Source organism: Loxodonta africana, chromosome 3 (assembly GCF_030014295.1).
Source record: "Loxodonta africana isolate mLoxAfr1 chromosome 3, mLoxAfr1.hap2, whole genome shotgun sequence".
Classification (NCBI taxonomy): Eukaryota; Metazoa; Chordata; class Mammalia; order Proboscidea; family Elephantidae; genus Loxodonta; species Loxodonta africana.
In genome coordinates this window covers 176843922-176864276 of record NC_087344.1, presented here as the reverse complement: position 1 = coordinate 176864276, position 20355 = coordinate 176843922, and the positions used below count along the sequence as shown (strand labels likewise).

The following is a 20355-nucleotide window of genomic DNA, read 5'->3' as shown; positions in this document are numbered from 1 at the left end:
GTGGTAGCTGGGCACCATCTATTTGTACTGGACTCAGTCTGCTGGAGGCTGTGATAGATGTGATCCATTAGTCCTTTGGACTAATCTTCCCTTTATGTCTTTAGTTTTCTTCATTTTTCCTTGCTCCCGAAGAGGTGAGACCAGTGCAGTATCCTAGATGGCCACTTACAGACTTTTAAGACCCCAGATGCTTACTCACCAAAGTAGAATGTAGAACATGTTCTTTATAAACTCTGTTATGACAATTGAGCTAGATGTTCCCAGAGACCATGGTCCCCACAGCCCTCAGCCCAGCAGTTCAGTCCCTCAGGGAGTTTGAATGTGTATATGGAGCTACCATGGCCTTGCCTTGTATACTTTGTGCTGGCTTCCCCAGTGTTGTGTACTGTCTTACCCTTCACCAAAGTTACCACGTATCTATTGTCTATTAAGTGTTTTTCCATCCCCACTGCTCCCCTCCTACGTAACCATCATATATTGTTTCTTTTTTGTAGGTAAACCTTTTCATGAGTTTTTAGAGTAGTGATTTCATGCCATATTTGTCCTTTTGTGATTGACTTATTTCAGTCAGTAAAATGTCCTCTGGATGCATCCATTTTACGCTTTACAGATCCACTGTTGTTCTTTATTGTTGAATTTATTGCTGTTATTTTGAAGTGCTTTTTTTTTTTTTTTTTTTTTGTGGTGCTAATGTTTTCTTTGTTCCTCTTACTCTCCTGTGCTGAGTTCCTTTTGTTTGTGTATTTCTTTTTCATTTTTTTTTTTGTAGATTTTGTTTTTATGGAGACATTATGTTTTTCTTCTTTATTTTGATGAGTAGGTTTGTTAAGTTTCTTTGTGGTTGCCTTGAAATTTACCCTTGTCTTCTTAGGTATTAGGTTCCTGTTATTACTTGGTATTGCCTTGCCTTCCTCTCCATTAGAAAGTTCTGTATGTACACTGTTTCTTTCCTCTTTTATTGTTCTGACATTGTTGCCATTTACAGAGTAACCTCTCCAGTTCCCTGTTGCAATTGTTTTGGTTTTGGATAGTCCTTGACAGTTCATTTCCTAGATTGGTATCTGGCTGGTACAATCTTGCGTCCTAGATTCTGGCTGTGGTCTGTTGTTGTTTGTTCTCAGACGGAAGGACTCTCTTTAATAATTCTTATAAGTTTGGTTTGGTTTTTACATATTCTCTTAATTTATGTTTATCTGGAAATGTCCTAATTTTACCATCATATTTGAACAAAAGTTTTGCAGGATATATTATTCTTGGTTGGCAATTTTTTTCTTCAAGGTTTTATATATGTTGTCCCATTGCCTTCTTGCCTGCATGGTTTCTACTGAGTAATCAGAGCTTTGTCTTATTGTTTCTCCTCTGTATGTGACATTTTGTTTTTCTTGAGCTGCTTGCAGAATTTTTTCTTCGTCTTTGGTTTTAGTGAGTGTGATTATGATATGCCTCGGTGTTTTTCTTTTGGGGTCTATCCCATATGGAGTTTGTTGAGCTTCTTGGGTGGTCAGCTTTTCATCAGTTATGACATTAGGGAAGTTTTCTGTTAGAATTCATCAATGATCTTCTCTGTGTTTTCTGTTTTCTCTCCCTGTTCTGAAACTCTGATCACTTGCAAATTTTTGCTTTTGATTGTATCCCACATAATTCTCAGGGTTTCTCCATTTTTTTCTTCATTCCTTTTTTGATTTTTCCTCAAACGGAGTTGTATCCAAGTGTTTGTCTTCAATTTTACTGATTCTGTCTTCCATTGTTTCAAACCTGCTCCTCAGGCCTTCTATGACACTGGCCATTTCTGAAATTTTGTTGTTTATCTTTTGGATTTCTAATTGTTGTTTTTTGTATGATTTCCAGTTGTGAATTTATTTTGGCATTTTGCTCCTGTATTTTCTGAATTGTTACATTTTTTGGTCTGTATTTTCCATGAATTTGTCTGCCTTTTCCAAAAATTTGTCTATTTTTTCTTCATTTTTATTTGCTTTTTGCTTAAACTCTTGGATTGCTCTGAAAATTAGAGATTTGAATTCCCTGTCAGGTAGTTCTAGTGCCTTTTCTTCTACTGGAAAGTCACCTGGCATTTTATTTTGGATGCCTACTGGATCCATCCTGTCCTTTTAAAAATATATTTTGGTATTGTCTGCTGTCTTCAGGACATTCAGTAGTTATTTTCTTCAATTCTTGATCATAGATTTGTTTGTTTTGTCCTGCTTTTTTTGTTTTATTTGGATACTTCTGAGCAGGTGGGCTGTGAGTTCTTTTTTGTTTGCTCATCTGTAGTCACGATACTTTTCACCTCCTTGTCCAATGGGCAGGGGCAGAAAATCAGCTATGGTGCAGCAGGCCAGGTCCAACTGAAGGGGAGGGTCTGGGACGGGTTGTTCGTGGTATGTACTAGGGCTAACAAGGTGGGCCAGGAATTAGTGCTGGGTATGTTCCAGTAGGCCCTGCCTGTGCTGCTTGGAGGTATGATGTTCATTGCATAGTACAGGTAGGCAGGAAAGTGGGGAGGATGTGATGTGTGGAGCTAATAGGGGTATGGGAAAGAGGAGAGAGTGGAGAGAAAAACAGGAGCCAAAAACAAAAAAGCAAAGAAGGGGGGCAGGGAAGAGCACTAAAGGAGCTTGCCATTGGAATGGAGAGAAACTGAGAAATGGAGAAAAGCAAAGAGAAAAAAAAAGACAGAAAAAGGGGAAAAGAAAGAAGGAAAATAACTAGACAAATTTTGGAAAAGAAAAAAAAGAAAAGAAAAGCCCCCAGGAGTTACAGAGTCCCACCAGTGGGGCTGCTAAGGCCAGAAAAGTGGCTCCTAGGCTGCACAGTATAGCCTGGCTAGAGGGGGTATAGATGTCACACAGTATTAGGTATTCAGGATACAGGAAAAGAAGATAAGTGTAGAGAGACAAGAGCTGAGAAATGAAGACAGGCAGAAAGGGAAAAAGAGAGAGAAAAGAAAAAAAAAAAGAAATGCCCCCAGGGATCCCACCTACACAGCTGTGCAGACTGAGGGAGTGGCTCCTAAGCTGTGCAGTGCAGCTCTGCTAGAAGGAACTCCCAAGCTGTGAAAAGTAAAACGAAATAAACAAAGAAAACAAAACAGAGCAAAACAAAACAAGGAAAAAAGAAAGCCCAGGGATCCCACCAGCATGGTGTTGTGGGCTGGGGAAGTGGTTCCCCATTTGAGCATGGCTTCATAGCCTTTCAAGAAGAAGCAAAGATGGTGCGTGGAGCTAGGTGTTCCAGAGAAAGGAGGGGGAGGTGGTAGGAGGCACAGAAGAAACCAAAAGAGATAGAAAGAAGCAATATCAGCTCACGGGCCCTGCCAGTGTGGGCAGGGTGAATCCAAGTAGCCTGAGGCCAAAGCAGTTGCCTCCTGGCCAAGAGACTGAGGCTGGTGGGAAGCAGAGGAGGCTGAAATGGGGTGTGGGGGGGGGGGAGAAGAGGGGAGCTAGGAAAGCATATATGACTCATTACTGGGTGGTCTGTCCCCTTCTGGGAACTTTGTGAAGCTGCTTTCCTGTACTCCCTATCCGCTGATCTCTGACCTGAGTGGTGCAAACCCAAGTGGCATGGATGCTGCAATTCCCCGCTGGCGAAGCCACCACAGCCAGCTAAGAAGCTCGGAGGTAGAGCAGTGGGGAGAGAATGGGGGGTGGGAAAGCTTGTAGTGCTGGTTACTGGGTGCTCTGTCTCCTGCTGGGAGTTCCACGAAGCTGCTTTCCTGTGCTTCCTGTCTGCCCATCCCTGACAGGAATCCAAGATGGCAGATCCATGCTGCATTAGCTAACGGGGCCCTCCACACTTATCTCTCCTTGCTCTCTGTCCTCTGTCAGTTTCTTATTCCATTCGGCACTTGGCTGAATTCTCTGTCTCTTCATTTGGCTCTTCAGGTTCTAGGAATGACATTTGTCTGTGTTTTACTTAGTTTTTTGGGTCTTTGCTGTGGAGGGACAGCATGGTACTTCTGTCTATGGTGCCACATTGGCCAGAAGTCTGAAAACTAAGGGTTTTTAGGTGGAAGTAACCTGAGCAGGGAGACGTGGTAGCACAATGGTTAGAGCTTGTCTGCTAATCAAAAGGTCAGCAGTTCAGATCCTCCAGCCCCTCCTTGGAAACCCTACGGGGCAGTTCTACTCTGTCCCATACAATGGATTTTGGTTTGTTTTTTGGTAACCTGAGCTGGGTCTGAAGAAGGCTTAGGGCTTGGTCACTAAGGTAAAGTTGATAGGACAGGCAGTGGCCCAGGCAGAAGGAGCACAAGCTGTAAGACATAGGGTGTGAAAGAGTGTGGTAAAGTCAGGACTGCAAGTAGCTCAGTGTGTCTAAGAGTTGGCTGTAAAGTAAGAAGACAGAATAAGACTGAAGAGGCTGTTGGAATCCAGATAATCCAGGTAATTAAGGGCCTTATATACCAGCCTGAAGAAACCCTGGTGGCGTAGTGGTTAAGCGCTACAGCTGCAAACCAAAGATTCGCAGTTTGAATCCGCCAGGTGCTCCTTGGAAACTCTATGGGGCAGTTCTTCTCTGTCCCATAGGGTCGCTATGAGTCGGAATCGACTTGACGGCACTGGGTTTGTTTTTGGTTTTATATCAGTCTGAAGAATGTTAAATTTACCCTGAAGGCAATGGGACACCATTGAAGAACTTTAAGTAGAGAAGTGAGAAAAGATTTGTATTTTACAGTAATCTCTCTGGCGATAAATTGGGGAACAGATTGTAGGTGAAAGCTTGGTGTTTTGAGAATGAGGCCATCTGTCTAGAAGCAAAGTTTAAGTATAAAACTAAAGAAATTAAGTAACTCAGATCTAAAGAATTTTGACCCCAATATGTATGTAATTCAGATTTCCCTTTGAAAAGTTTCCAGATTATTGCAACCTAAGTTTGCCCGGCTAGTCATAGACCTATACAAAGGTAGTAGATAATTTAGTAGCGCTTATATATATATTTTTATATTTATTGTATGAATGAAACGACATTTATTCTTTCTTCAAATAGGGTATAAGCTTTCAAGGACAAAAACAAAACTATAATGCTTTATCAGTGATGCAAGATACAAGAAGAAAAATACAATGGCAAGGGAGGTCTGACTTAAATTATTATCAGTAAGCAAAGTGAGGTCTTATGACAGCCTGAACATTGTTTCAACAGCTTCTGATATTCAGTAGTTAGTAATTGATCCATTATTTGTTCAAGAGAAGGGTTAATGGTAGTTTAGTAGATTATAGTAAGTATCCAACCAGTCTTCCAGCTGGACAAGACAATTCTTTAATAATGTCACTGGTTCAGTTGGGATGGATGTAGACAGAGTGAAGTTAAGCGAGCCTTCAGAGCAGTCTATCCATTATGAAAGGGGACTCAAAAAAAAAAAAAAAAAAAGATTCCAGGAGAAGGGTACATGCATTTTCTCAGCTTTAGATATATTGGGATATCGAAAGTGGGAGGGCTGTAGAAAAGAGAAAGCAGAACAGACCTCAGAGAATAAGCTCTGATCTTTCCCCAGCTTGAAAACTGTTTACACAAAATTTCATGGTTGTAGCTTGTGTTGTGAGGCCTAAATGCATACATGCTCTGAATGGGTATCCTAATGTGATATTTCCCATAGTAAAACATAGGAAATGTCAGCATTATTTCTGAGGGCCTATTTTTTTTTAGAGACTAAGAATCTGTGTACAAATCCTGCGATCTCCAATTCATCTAGTTAAATCTGGAAGGAACCAAATGTGTGATGTTTTATTTTGGATGAACGCTTGACATTGCTATCAGATAAGATTACAAGCTAGAACTCTATACAAAGTCACATTGTAATTAAGCTATTCTAATTGACTACTTTATCTTTTTTTAATAGTCACCCTTGCCTTCAGTTTATTAGTAAACATTATCCAATAAAGTATAGGAAAATTTGAGCTAACGGGAAATTGTTTGGGGAAATGAGTAAGCAATGAAGAGAATCTAAAATCAAATGGTGTCTCCTAGCAGCCAGAGCAATTATGTTCCTCTACAGAATAAGTGCTTAGCATCAATTTTGAGTGTGGAGGCTATTTCTGGTTATTCAGAGGAGGTGGGTCAGCAGTTCTTGGTACTTTCCAGTTCCCACGTAAACCAATGAATTGAAAATGATTAAAAAACATATGGCTAGGTGTTTGAAGAATAAATGATTTAATTTTTACTACCGCTCCTAAGATGATGAGTGAATGGGCTGGTACATTGGCCATTATGGTTTCTGGCCTTAGGGAGACTATCCTAAGGTCAGCTTTAGCCACCTTCTCCTTGATTAGCCTTTTCTGGAAGGGAGACAGTCTAGTCCTCGGTTACAATGATTTGTTCTCCGAGTTTACACATCCAAAATAGTTCCTAGCTCCTAAGACAGTGGTTTTCACTTTCTTCCAAGCACTCATACGACCTTCTTGTACAAACAAAAGTGAAGTTATGTGTTTTGAAAACTAAGCATGTACTTAATATTAGATTATGGGGGTCGAGCTATATATTAATTACTTATTATAGCAAATTACCCCAAAACTTAGTGGCTTAAAACAACAAACATTTATTATGTCACAGTTTCTGTGGGTCAGGAATCTGGCTGTGGCTTAGCCGAGGGCCTCAGGTTCAAGGTCTGTCACAAGACTGAAATCAAGATGACAGCCTGAACTGCAGTCATCTCAATGCTCAATTGGGAGAGGGTCCTCTTCCAAGCTCACTCATGGGGCCTTTGGCTCGATTCAGTTTCCAGTGTGGTGTTGGACTGAGAGCTTAAGCTCCTTGCCACATGGGACTCTCCACAGGGCAGCTTACAACATGGCACCTTGCTTTCTTCAGAAAGAGGTAGAGAGAAAGAGAGAGATGAAAGACACAATTTCTTTGTAATCTAATCTGAAAAGTGGCATGCCATCGCTTTTGCCGTGTTCTATTTGTTAAAAGTGAGTCGCTAGGTGGAGCGCACACCCACATTCAAGGAGGTAGACTACACAAGGCCATGAGTACTCCCCCCGCCAAAAAAAACCCTAGGTGTTAGGAATTACTGGGGGACCCTCTCAGAGGGTGCCTACCGCAAACTGGAAAATCTGAGAAGAATGAATCTTCTTTTAAGCCCTGTCTCTTTTAGTGTAGGAATTTGCAGCCAAGATTCTTGATATTCCTCACTGGGATCCCAATCCTGATTTTCCCAATTTCTTCATTTTCCGGGAATTTTTTTTTTCTGGAACTGTTCTTGAGTATCAGCTCCTTAAAATCATTAATAGTGGCCTAAAATTAGACTGGTAGTATGATTTCAGAGAAGAGAACCTACTAGGTGTTCTTGAAACCTATGTTTCTTTGACATAGACAGTTTGAAGATTTGGAAAAACCTTTATAAGTACCTTAGAACGTTTACATATTCATTATCGATTTTAAACGTAGAATGTGGTTGAGACTCCAGATCAGAGAACTGGAAGATTTAACCTCTAACTCTGCCTGACTTTTGGGCGCAACTCATCCTCCTTCAGCCACACATAACCATTGTTTTTGAAACCTACTTTGTGGGAGGATGGCATGTGAAGAGAGGAAAAAAAAAAAAAAAAAAAACCTAAGACTTACACCATCCAGGCTGCTAAATCTTTCTGATAAATATCAGGTTGCGGTGATTTGTGAACAGTTCCCTCATTAGGTTTGGGTTATTAATTGCCTAGTCTTGCCACCTTCTTTTGAGAAAGAGGCTGTGTATAAAATACATTTTATAAATAAAAACATGTCTGCTGCATCAGCTTTGAGAATAAATGCTCAACCTCAGAATTGCAATTTTAGAATGTGTTTTAAATTCATCCGCTGCGTTATGAATAGAGCAAGGGCAATCGTTTAATTAGTTCAGTGTTCATCAAGCACCAAGCACTGCCAAGCACGGTGCCAGGCCCTGAATGTGTGAGGATGCATTATACACATTCCCGTCGGTGTGGTGTCCTCAGTGTGTGGGGAGGCATAATCAGGGAGACCAATGATAACAACAGAATGTGATAAGTGATTTAATACAAGAGGGCCCTGAGAAGGGCACGGCTAACTCTGCCTGGGGATTTGTGTTCCATGTCATCACTTAGAATATAAAACTCGGATTGCATGTTTTGTTCATGAGGAGAAACATATATGCTGTGTAATGTTTTCACAGCTGCACTGTCCCCAGAGGGAAAGGAGAAATATGTCTTCACTGATTTTTTAAGTTTTTTGTAACTACTAAAGTTTGTCTTCGGAAGAAAAAAAAAAAAAAAAGAGTTTAATTTTACTAGGATAATTCTATCTTTGAAACCAACTTCTAGATGGCAAATTGACTTTCCTAATGAACTATTAACTGGAAGTACCTTTCACCAAGAGAAGGTTTATTTACATCTCTGACAGTGATCCCATAAGAGAGTAGAAGGTGTGTATTAGGAACACTTTGTGCTCAGCAGTGTGCTCTGTAATGTCAGCCTCCTCAAAACTGAATGCGTTCATTTAAGCCTATAAGGTTTCTTTTGACTTTTGTGCAAAGTATGAGCAATGCTAGCGTATTGTTTTCCTAAAGTTGTTGTGACAAAGAACCACAAACTGAGTGGCTTAAAACAAAATATTTATTCTTTCATGGTTCTTGAGGTTAGAAGTCCAAAATCAAGGTGTTGGCAGGACCATGCTCCCTTCAAAGGCTCTAGAGAAGAATTCTTCCTCACCTCTTCCAGCTTGAGGGGGCCTCAGACATTTTTTGGCAAGTGTGAGCATAACTCCCATCTCTTCCTCTGTCTTCCCGTGGCTGTCTTCTTGCTGTTCTTCCCTGTGTCCTCCCATTTCTTGTAAGGATATTAGTCATTGGATTTAAGGCTCAGCCTAAATTCAGGATGATTTCATCCCCAGGTTCTTAACTAATTTTATCTACAAAGGCTCTATTTCCAAATAAGGTCACATGCTGAGTTTCTGTGTGAATGTGAATTTTCGTGGGGGGTGGGGGGGTGGGGGTGGGGACTATTCAACCCACTACAGCTAGAGTTATAGAAATATGAAAATATGTGTTTGTAACTCAAGAGTAAAAGCTTCTTTTCTCTCTCTATCTATATATCTATATCTATGTATCTGTCTGTCTATCATCTATCTACCTACCTACCTATCTAATCTACCGATCTACCAATCTACTGATCTACCCATCTATCTATCATCTATTATCTGTCTATCTATCATCTCTCTGTCTGTCTGTCTATCTAATCTATCTACATATCTTTATATTATTTTATACCTGTTGGAAGAAAGAAAAAAGAGGGAAAAGCTAGACTTTTAAGGCCAGTTAGGCAAGATTGGGTAGAAGTAATATCAAGGCGATTTAACATGTGGAGAATATGCAATGCTTAGAAAGAAAAAGTAAAGCAGGAAGTTCTGTCTGTAATGGCCTAGCTGACCCAAAGTCGTCCATCTAAAAATGTGTGCAGATACTTAGAATGGAAGTTAGCACCTTGATTCAAAACAGCTAAGTTAGTTTACTGAGAGAAGAGAGACGGGAAGATCACTGGCAAAATCCTAACCCATAAAAAAAAAAAAAAAAAACCTATAGAGACTCTAAATATTGACTTGGCAGTTTGAGATTCTGCCTAGTTTTTAAAAAGATGTAGTCCAATATGGCATCAGTTAAAACTTAATTATAACCATATTTAATCAAATCAGTAATTATTTCCTGGAAAATTGCTTGCAAGGGAAGGTGCTATATTGCACATAAAAAATATAGATACCGGTTCTTCTTGAAAGAAGTTTAGTTGTGAAGATAATCTAAATATATATGAAAAGCTAACTAACAATATAGGCAATAAACTACTGTAAGTCCTTATGGCAATTAAGAGGAGTGAAAGCTACTGTAGGTGTTCGGAATAGGAAGGGGTTTAATGCAGGAATTTAGAAGCTTACACAGATATTGGAAGGTCTGAGGTGTGAATGTAAGTGTTGCTACCGTGGCTTTTAAAGACACCTGTCTGCAACATTGAAGTGACTGATTCTCAGAAGGATCATTTCTATTCGTATGGCGTACTCAGTCTGGTGGGGACAATAACCAGGGAAGCCTATAATTAAATACAATGTGATAAATGGTGTGGTGGAATTATATGCAGAGTGCAAAAGCTGCACAAGCAGGGCTGCTCCCCTACTTACCATCGGAGGGTGCGCACTTGCCTACCTGCATATGCTGCAGGAAGATAATGTTCTGCCCCCCTTCACCCTGGTTTTCACTAAGTGCCTCTTATTAGTAGGAGTAGTGGTTAAGGGCTACAGCTGTTAACCCAGAGGTTGGCAGTTCAAATCCACCAGGCGCTCCTTGGAAACTCTATGGGGCAGTTCTACTCTGTCCTATAGGGTCGCTATGTGTCGGAATCGACTCGACGGCAGTGGGTTTGGTTTGGTTTGGTTTTACTGGAGTCCAGCTAAAAAGAGCTGGGGAGTGTAATGTACAGAATTCCATCCCCTTCTGTACAGTGGACAGCTTAGAAGGGCAGTCATGGTCCGAGAACCAACAGATAACATCTGGTACAATGGCCAAGAAAAGCAGCCTGGTAGAGGGATATAGTGTGGGTCTTGAAGGAGGGTAAGCTTTGGATAGATAAAGAGGAAGGATGAAGGAATGTATTCTAGGTGGAGCTAGGGCTTGAGATAGCTCAAAATGTGTTCAGGCAATAGCAATTTGTCTGGAGCGATATGGGAAGTTACCAACATGGTTCTAAAAGTAGGTTGGGAAAGATTATGAAACTCCCTGTCCTGGCCTGAGAGGTTTGGAACTGATTTTAGGGCAGTGGCTCCCAACTTGTGGGCCTGAGGCCTCTGAAAACCTTGGAGTTGTTATTGTAAGGAACCCTCCGATCTATATGCTTATCAAGCATAGCCGGAGACTGAATAGACAGACAAGTCTTTCAACACATATATGAGCTAATGTTTGTAATCGCCTGTAGTTGCTGTGACTTAGTAAAATAAAAAAAAATTGTACATTCCTAAATTTATAATAGCATTTTTATCATCCATTTTTTAAAGTAAGAGTTCTAATAGTAAAACTACTGTCATGAGTTGGGAATTAAGTTTGAGAAAACCAGTGAGCTGAGAATAAGCCATTCCTAAAGCAGAATGTGTGACATTGAGTACAAATAAAAATGGTGTGGCTGTTATCAATTCAGATCGAAATCTACCCTTCAGTGCCTGCTCTGTGGTAGCGGAGGTGGGCCCTGTTTACCAGCTGGCATGATGTTAAGCTTTGTTAGTAAAGAACACTGGAGGGACAATGAAGGAGAAAGAAGTTTCTCTTGCTGACCCCTGTGTGCTCTTCTCTTTAGGCTTTTGTAGTACATGTGGCAGAGTCCCTGAGTATTATAAATGGTTAATGTGCTGAGCTGCTAAGCAAAAAACTGGAGGCTCGAGTCTACTCAGAGGAACCTCAGGAAAAAGTCCTGGTGATCTATTTTCAAAAAATCAACCCTTGAAAACTCTATGGAGCACAGTTCTACTCTGTCACACATGGGGTGACCATGAGTCAGAGTCAACTCAATGACAACTGGTTAAGTACACATGCCTTCTTGAAAATCTGGCTCCTGTGGCATGTACAACTTCCCTAGCACCTGATTCCTGTAGTGTGGGAGGCTTATCCAGCACCCAGAGGCCAACAACTTCTCCTGGCACCCTTCAGGTAGCTTCACAGCAGAACTATCTGTGAGGCACCAGCCTGCGGACAGCTTCCTCAGCACGCCAGAGGGTCAATTTCTAGCAAGTTCCACTGACAGGCCTCTGTGAATTCTCTGTAATGCAGCGAGCCACAGGTGAATCTTCACCAATGAGATCGGAATCTCAGCCCTCGTTTGGTGCGGAACCTCTTCCTTGGGGTCTCTAGCTCAGTCCTAAGGGTAATGACTGCTCCTTTTGTTTGCTCTTCCCGTATTCCTTGGAGTTTTCTTTGCTTCTTACCAGTCAATCCTCTGTTGAAGTTAATAAATATTTATATTAAATGTACCCTGTTCAAATTCCCATATGGTTTCTGTCTCCTGACCAGACCCTGACTGATATAAATGGTATCTAATTTTGATGGACACCTGCACTTAAGGAATATCTTTCACATGTCTCTTTATTTGAAGATACAGAAGGCTATGTGTTATAGTCCAAGAAGGTCATGTTCTACCCATATGTTTCTTGCTGCTGGAGAACAGCAAAAACACCACCACACGAGCTTTTTGAAGGCTCCAAACACATTGAACTTCTAGAAGAAGCTCTTTATAAGTAGAAAGCAATAGATTAATATTGTCTTTGAAATATTTGCAGTGGTTGATAACAAGGTGCTAGAGAGTTTACTTATTAATACTTCTAGTAATTCATTCATGTCTTCTCCGTTATGAAATGGCACTTTTTATGTTAATACTGGAATCTATCTGGGATTATGACACTTGTAATTTTATCATTCAAATATATGTTTGCATACTCTTACTTCAGAAATTTTAGCAGCAAAGTGTCAGGTACTGTATTTTCATATGCTTGATAATATTTAGGCCTTAGATCTTGGAAGGTCAAGAGAGACTTCTCGGTTTAACTGATTTGGTTCACAAACTTGTGCTTAAATACATTTTTTTTTCTTGAAAAGTATTGACTAGTTGAGGTTTGAATAGACTGAAAAATCATACAAGAGGACATATTGGAAATATATGTAAGTTGTGTGTGTGTGTGTTGGATGGGAGGCTGGCAAAGGAAAATATGTTTTTTACTTTAATGACTAAGAATAGCCCACATTACAAATTAAATTACAAATTTAGCACCATTATGCTTTTATTAAAAAATAGAATGATATCAACGCTTTTATGAGGATGAAAAAAAAATGCATATAGTTAAATTACATTACAAATTAAATTACAAATTTAGCACCATTATGCTTTTATTAAAAAATAGAATGATATCAACGCTTTTATGAGGATGAAAAAAAAAATGCATATAGTTAGCTGATATTTATTCTTTGCAATAAACTTTTCTATATCGGGTCTGATGCATCTGAAAGCTGTTTTTTTCCCCTTCCTCCCTACCTCTTAAAGGAGTATATACCAAGTGCAGAACTCTGGAAATTTCTAAGAAATGCATAAGTGGAATTTCCAAGGTCAACAATCAATGTAAAATTCAAGGACTCTTAACGTTGCTTTTTTGGATCTGAGCAGAGAAAATGTTAGTAATGTTACCCATCATATTTGCTAGATGGCACTAGAGTTCATATCTCTTATCTCTAGCTCTATCCTCATACTTCTGTCCATATAAACACATTTGGAGAGCAGTCCTTTATTTTTAAGGAGACATTATTGTCAGATTTAAACACTCACTACCTTAAAAACATTATTTAAGTGTCTACAGGGTGCTACTTTGTCTAAAATCGTTTAATACCAGTCATTTTCCTCTAACCTGTACATGAAAACATCTGCCAATACAATAGAAAAGTGTTTTCTTTGAATATTCATGTTTAGAGAGTAGAAGACTAAAAAGGTCCAGAAGGAACTTTATCAGGAAAAAAAAAATCTTGGTGAAAATTGAGCTTTCAACATGTGTCTATACTTGAAAATTGAATAGGGGAATTGAGTAGGTATATGCTTATGTCTAGCTTAGAAAACATCTTTGCTTCTATTACTTCAGTGTTTTAGTTAAGGGCCACTGTGATCTGTACATGTGTATCAATATAGTCTCTACTGACTATGAGGGATTTGAAATTTAAGAAAATCAAGTTACCTGTATGGTACAGTCATAAATAACAAATAACAGTTGTAAATGAGCAAATGTCACATTTTTGAAGAGGTGCTATCTTTACGTTTGTTTTGTTTTTCATTTGCTTCTGTTAAAAAACTACATTACAAACAATTCAAGTATGTATGTATAAAAAAAGGCTCCTTAACATATCTTCCACGTCTCTTCATCTGTTCCAATTTCATAGAGGTAACTGCTGTTAAGAGTTTGATGTCTAATCTTTAATATATTTTTTCTAAACAGAAAAATATAAACACATGTTTATATATTCGTAGATTTTCCCTCATCTATCGTCTTCTGTCTATAAGTAAATTATAACCTTTATATACCCAGCTGCTCCCTGATATAATTACATTAAAAAAAAAAAAAATCTAAAGCCAAATCAGACCCACTGCCGTAGAGTTGATTCCAACTCACAGTGACCCTGTAGGACCGAGTAGAACTGCCCCATAGGGCTAGACGGTAAATCATGGAAACAGACTGTCACTTCTTTCTCCCACAGAGTGGCTGAGACCAAAAGTAATTGAAAGAAATGTAAATCTTATCCAAACCTCCCCCAAAAATGTTCAAAGGGGGCATGTTCCCAGTACACCATAAAACTTCTTTTAAAAGCCCCAAGGCCTAATTGTCAATATCACTAACATCCATAGCAATGCATTAAAGACTTACTTCTCCCTCACTCCAAGCTTTCCTAAATTCTCCTTCCAAATTAGCAGAAACCAACCATCTTTTCATTTCTCTTCTCCCTGACTTGGTTCTCTATGACTTCAATCAATTTAGTTTCTTCCAATTTTCCTCTTCCTTCAGTACCTAGGTTCTGCATAACAAAGAGGAATCCTGAAGCAAACTGAGCAAACTAGGGTTCTTTTAGAGAAAGGCAGACATAGAGGAGATGGTAAACACTTATAACATCTTTTCATTTTATCCTTGTCAACACACACACCCACCCACCCACCCAGGTTCTCTTTTTTAGTTACATAAATGGAAAATCATACTACATATATTGTTCTGTATCTAGCCTTTTTCATTCAACAATTTATCGTGGATATCTTTTCATATCAGTACAGGTACATTTACTTCATAAAAAAAGTCACACACTTTTCATAGTATCTTGTATATCTATGAGTAAAGATGAACTTCATATATTTCCCTGCTGGTATTTGGGCTATTTCTTATTTTATGCTATTATAAGGGATGATTCAATGGACAGCCTAGTATATGGACATATTTGTATGAGTAATTCTGAAGACACTTAGAATTGGAATTGTTGAGTCAAAGTGTATGTAAATTGAAAATTTTGATAGGCACTGCCAAACTGCTTTCTTAAAAGGCCATACTAATTTATGCTTACATCAACAATGTGTAGGTGCACACATTTTCCTACTATCTTGCAAATACTGCTTAGTATCAGTATAGAAAAATCAATCTGAATATTAAATAATCTTATTGACTATTTTGAAAATGTTTATCAAAATAATATATACGTACATTATTTATAAAGTAAACTAGAACCATAAAGTTTTGTTTAAAAAGTCCAATCAGTTTCTCAGTAGTCTTGTTCTGAAGCTTCTGTTCATCAGCTGTTGAATCTTCTGGAATATCCTTGTATAGGTCATATTTACCATGAAAAATCTCAGTTGGGGAAATCTCAGTGGCTTAATCCTTCAAATGTTTGTTTCTTGCTCATGTTCAAAGTGAGCTGGTGGTTGGCTCTGCTCCACATGGCCACTCAGTTACCCAGGCTGATGAAAGCTCTACCATCTTGATGTAGAGGGTCACCATGACAGGGAAGAGAGTAGAGAATTTTGTTCTTCTCACTACCTCAGCCTGAAAGTGACACATGTCGCTTCTGTTCACATTTCATTGGTAATGACTGGTCGTATGACCCTTTGTTATTGTTGGTTGTTGCCATCAGGTTGGATTCCGACTCATCTTTTCTCTCCAATTTTTGAACTCTGCTTTTTGTTTTATTTCTTATGACAAAAGAAATGTAATCTTCCAGCCTTCTTACAATTGATTATTTAAAATTTTGCTATCATATTTTTAATTTCTGAGTGCTCTTTTCTTTCATGGTCTCTCTGTTTTAAAACAGTTTTTACTGGTATCATGGTATGATGAATTCAATATATTTCCTTATTTTTCAAAAGATAGGAATTATAGTTTTAACTTTTCTTTTTTGCCACCCACCAATGCATTGCCGCTGTTTTATTTTTTGTTTGTTTGTAAATGTTGGCCTCTGTCTTTCATACTAGATTGTAATCTCTTTGTGTTTATGGGTGAGGAGCGGTAGCAGGAGAGGGCTTTTGAACAGTGTGCAGAGTAGCACAAGTGAGATGTGTGTGGGATGACCTGAATGCTAAATATTAGTGTTTTTTGGGCTGCTCATTTCCTCCTAAAGAGACTCCTCCAATCTACGACTATCTGGGGAGTATAAGGCCAGCTGCTAGTGCTCTGGGAGCCAGCTGAGGGAAAGGAGTTGGGAAGCTCGTCATTCAGAACGTACAGTTTCACTTAACCACCCTGTTTCCAGTCTAGTATTGTTGGCAGAAATGACCTGCTTTCCACAAAAATTCATGATTCATGCTTTCATTGCCATTATATATGGAAGAGAGAAATCTGTGTAGGTCATCAAGGCTGCATTCCTTCTAGAGGCCACCTGAATTCCTTGGCTCATGGCTCCTTCCTTGCATCCCTCCAACCTCTGCTTTCATTGTCACACTTCCTTTTCTCACTCTGACTCTCCTGTCTTCCTCTTAGAAGGCTCCTCGTGATTATGTTGGGTCCACGTTGATAACCCAGGATCATCTCCTCATATAAAAATTCTTAAACTCATCTGTATCTTTTGCAAAGGTGTCATATATACAATTTCAGAGATTAGGATGCGGACGTCTTTCAAGGGCCATTATTCTGCCTACCATAGAAGAGGGTTGATCTGTCTACCTAATCATGTACTCATTTTGTTGAATGAGAAATATAAATTCTGTCATGTGAAACCAATGAATTTGGGGAGTTCATTCAATACAACATTTAGCATCATCTTAACTAACATAAAATCTAAATTAGGTAATGTGATAACAAAAACTTAAAATAGTGACATCAAGTTAAAAGAAAAAAAAAAAACACTTCTGTCGAATTGATTCCAACTCATAGTGACCGTCTAAGACAGCGTAGAACTTCCTCAGGGGGTTTCCAAGGAGCGGCTGGAGGATTTGAACTGCCTACCTTTTACCTTTTGCTTAGCAGCCAAATGCTTAACCACTGAACCACCAGGATTCCACTGAGCTAGGGATTAAATAAAAGGTGATAAAGAAACATATAGGGAAGGCTAGAAAAATAGGCATAATATTTTGTAAAACTCTCACCAGTGATAGTGTGGAATGCAGACTGAATTCCTACTGAGCTTATAGCTCTAGTAAAAATGGCTAGAAAGAGCCAGAATATTAGTGTGCCTTGATTGTTCCTTAATATATTTAGTCAAGTATTACAATAAAGTGATGAGCTCAAGGAAGAATTGGCCAGTGTGCAAGCAGAACGAAAGAGATTAAAGAAATTTTTGAAATTTATGGTCTCACAGGGTTGTAAGAGCCAACTGCTTCTAGACACCAAACCTTATGAAATAAGACTACAAAAGGCTTTGAGTGGCAAAAGCTCATTAAGAGTTCCTAGTTAAACAAATAACTCATCCCTGAAAAAAATACCACATTAAGGATGTTATCTTTCTGTTCAAATATTGTTTCAGGTGGCCTCAAGGTAGCTTCCATTAAATTGGTGGGGAAATAGAAATTAGAAGCAAAGACTTACAGGAGGCTTGGATTTATGTCTAAGAAAGGACTTTGGGTGTGTTCCAGAACTAGGGATTAACTTGAAGCAAATAGATCAGATGTCTACTAAGTTTTTTAAGTAATACTGTAACCTACGAAACTATGAACTTGGCCCACAGAAAGGATGTGATGGTAAAACAAACAAACAAACAAACAAACAAACAAACAAACAAACCCATCAAGAACAAAGATTTTACTCCCAGGCTGAAAAAGCTGTTTGGTACCCAAAGAAAGCATACCCCCTAGAATCTTTTTTTATACTCACTTTTCTTTGGGTGCCATTCAACTTCCTTTCATGCCAGTTCTAGTTGGTTTTCTGGGTAATAAGAACCCAACTCCCTAAGCAACTTTTTAGATGACAAAAATAAAGACAAAAGCAACAAAAAGAACAAAAAGTCACAACAGGCCAGGTAGCCAGAAATCCAAAATTCTATAACCCATTATATACCTAAAAAAACAGGATTCTTTTTCCAAAGAAACTATACTTGGGAAGTTCTTATAGGAACTAGCCTTCACCACAGAACTTCAGTAGAATTAGAGCTTGAAAAAGAGAGAATAGATTGTACATTTTCAGTCTTTCTTACTTTTTTAGACCTTATTAAGAAAGGTGAAACACTTAGGACGACTCAAAGCTCTTTTGCTTTAGGTCTACCTGATGATTTCTGTACAACAAATTTCATCACTTGGCATAGCCATTCTTGATGAGTGGTACTAAAGCATTGCTATGCTATTTGACAACCCCATAGAGTATTGTGGCAAAAATAGGTCATTGGTTACTTCCTAATGATTGGTATTGAATTTGTGTCACAAAAGCTGATTGACTATATCCACAATTTTTTAAAGAGATATGTTATCTTGGTAGACTGATGGCTGCCTTCAGGATAGTCGCTGATCTTATCTAGGGTCCATATTGGTTTATCAATTTCTCTTCTAGGAAAAAACAAAGAGATATTTAGATAATGTAATTCAAGTAGAAAAACTGGATCTCAATTTGCATTAAAAATGTTAATCATTGAAAGGATTTTGGACAGCTTTTCTCTGCCTCCAAGTTTCTTCAATTTACACTTCATAAGATGCTCCAGAAGCGTGGATAATCCTACACGCAGTGGTTCAAAGAATAGCAGGAGAGCTAGACAATGTCACTGAGACTGTAGAATTGGCAGGAGAGATTCCTAAAATTAGATGGGTGATGGTTTAAAATGTTTTAGACACTGCCTCTGGAGGTGGAAAGCATGCTGTCTTTTTTGAAGAATGTTGTACTTATATCCCTACAGAGCTTGCCAGGGTATTTTATATAATTTAAAATATCTGGGGAAGAAACAAAGCAATCATGAAATCAGGTAACCTGGCTAACACCCCATATGTGTTTTTGCAGGCTCTATCATTTGGAAATGGGATTTTTCTTCTTGGTTTAATTTGGGCGGTCGTTGAGTGTATTATGAGTGGACTACAAACACTGACCACTATCCTTCAGTTAGTATTTGTCTTTGTGGCAGTGCTCAGATGCGTGGCCTTTAGAACCTTAAATGCTGTGGGGCAGTCACTGTCCCATTGAATGAGCCAGTAAATGAATTTCCAATGAAAAGATGGGTAGGTTTTCTACGTGTGATTGTGATCCTCTCTGGATGGCAATAAGGAGAATTGACTAAGATTCCATTGCGGGGGGTAAGGGAAAGTAATAGCTACAGAAATTGTTTCATCTTTCACTCTTCTGGTCTTATGGGTCCTGGTCCCTTTTCCCTTCTTTAGCCTACTGTCATTTTACCTACTATCTCAAAGAGGAAGGAAACCCTGGTGGCGTAGTGGTTCCGTGCTCTGACTGCTAACCAAAGGGTTGGCAGTCCATAATTCACCAGGTGCTCCTTGGAAACTCTATGGGGCAGTTCTACTCTGTACTATAGGGTCACTATGAGTAGGGGTTGATTGACGGCAACAGGTTTTTTGGTTTTCAGAGAGGAAAAAACTTTATTTGAAAGGATGCATCTGAATCTTTCTGTTTCAGAGCAGCAATTATGTTTAGTGGTTGAGAATTTATAGCATTTGCCTCTGGTTTTGCAGTGAGTAACTCAAGACTGGCTGTACAAGCTGGGAAGTGGTTGAGGAAGGAGGAAGAGGCCCCAGGAGAAATATGCACATTAACACTTCAAAATATTATACTACTGTATTTATTTTCTCCCTCAACCACACTCTTTCCTCCTTCTTTACTGAGCACGTACAGTTGAATTCATGTAAGCTGAATAAATGTTTGATATGACTGTATATATTCTTTTGTTCCCTGAATCAAATTTTTAAATAACCTTTTTATTTTAAAAGCTTTAGATTTACCGAAAAATCGTTAAGCTAGTGCAGAGAGTTCTCATATATTCCACACCCAGTTTCTTCTATTACACGTTATTATCAGCTAAAGTCTGTACTTTATTCAGATTTTCTTAGCTTTCATCTAGTATTCTTTTTTTGTTTGTTTCAGGGTCCCATCTGGAATATCACATTGTATTTGTCTTGTCTCGTTAGACTCCTCTTATCTGCTTAAAACCCACAAAAACCCATTGCTGACTCATGGCGACCCCATAGGACAGAGTAGAACTGCCCCATAGAGTTTCCTAGGAGTGGCTGGTGGATTCAAAACTGCCGACATTTTGGTTAGGAGCCATAGATAGCACTTAACCACTAAACCACCAGGGTTTCCCTTATCTGCTTAGTTGTGACAATTTCTCAAACTTTTCTTGTTTTTAAAGGACTTGACAGTTCTGAAGAGTACTGGTAAGATATTTTGCAGAATGTCCCTCAACAGAAATTTGTCTGATATTTTTTTTCTCAAAATTAGCCT

At 38.9% G+C, this 20355-nt stretch overlaps 1 long non-coding RNA gene across 3 annotated transcripts in view; it reads left to right on the top strand.

Moving 5' to 3' along the window:
- Positions 1–20355, top strand: part of LOC111750520 (uncharacterized) — a 311775-nt gene that overhangs the window by 172790 nt on the left and 118630 nt on the right. The window lies entirely within an intron of this gene.